General features: G+C 67.1%; 1 protein-coding gene across 1 annotated transcript in view; it reads left to right on the top strand.

The window, feature by feature from the left end:
* The window catches only part of LOC104541207 (NEDD4-like E3 ubiquitin-protein ligase WWP2), a gene marked incomplete at its 3' end in the record, with an annotated part of 11,931 nt that overhangs the window by 1,302 nt on the left and 10,304 nt on the right, over window positions 1-325 (top strand). The window lies entirely within an intron of this gene.

The following is a 325-nucleotide window of genomic DNA, read 5'->3' as shown; positions in this document are numbered from 1 at the left end:
CCCGCCTGAAGAGCGGCGGCAAACGTACGTACGAGCTGCGCCCCGCACGAGTCCCTCAGCCTCTGCTCCAAATTGGGGTCCTGCGCTCCGCAGGGTCCCCCCACTTTTCCTGCCCCATAGATGTGCTGTGGGGGGTGAGGCAGTGGCCGCAGCGGCTCCCGTGTGGCCCCGGGAGGGAACAAGGCGCCGTTGTGTGCCCTGCGCCGTGTGTCGGGGCGTGAGGGTAAGGGCGGCCGATCTTCCCTCAGCCAGGGCACTGCAGCCTGCGTGGAAACTCAAACCCCTCAGCTATTCGCTGCCCTTTGTGGTCACCGCAGCGTCGCTT

The sequence above is a fragment of the Mesitornis unicolor genome, unplaced genomic scaffold, assembly GCF_000695765.1.
Source record: "Mesitornis unicolor isolate BGI_N332 unplaced genomic scaffold, ASM69576v1 scaffold28725, whole genome shotgun sequence".
NCBI lineage: Eukaryota > Metazoa > Chordata > Aves > Mesitornithiformes > Mesitornithidae > Mesitornis > Mesitornis unicolor.
The sequence above is the reverse complement of the archived record's forward strand: the minus strand, read 5'-3'. Positions and strand labels throughout refer to the sequence as shown.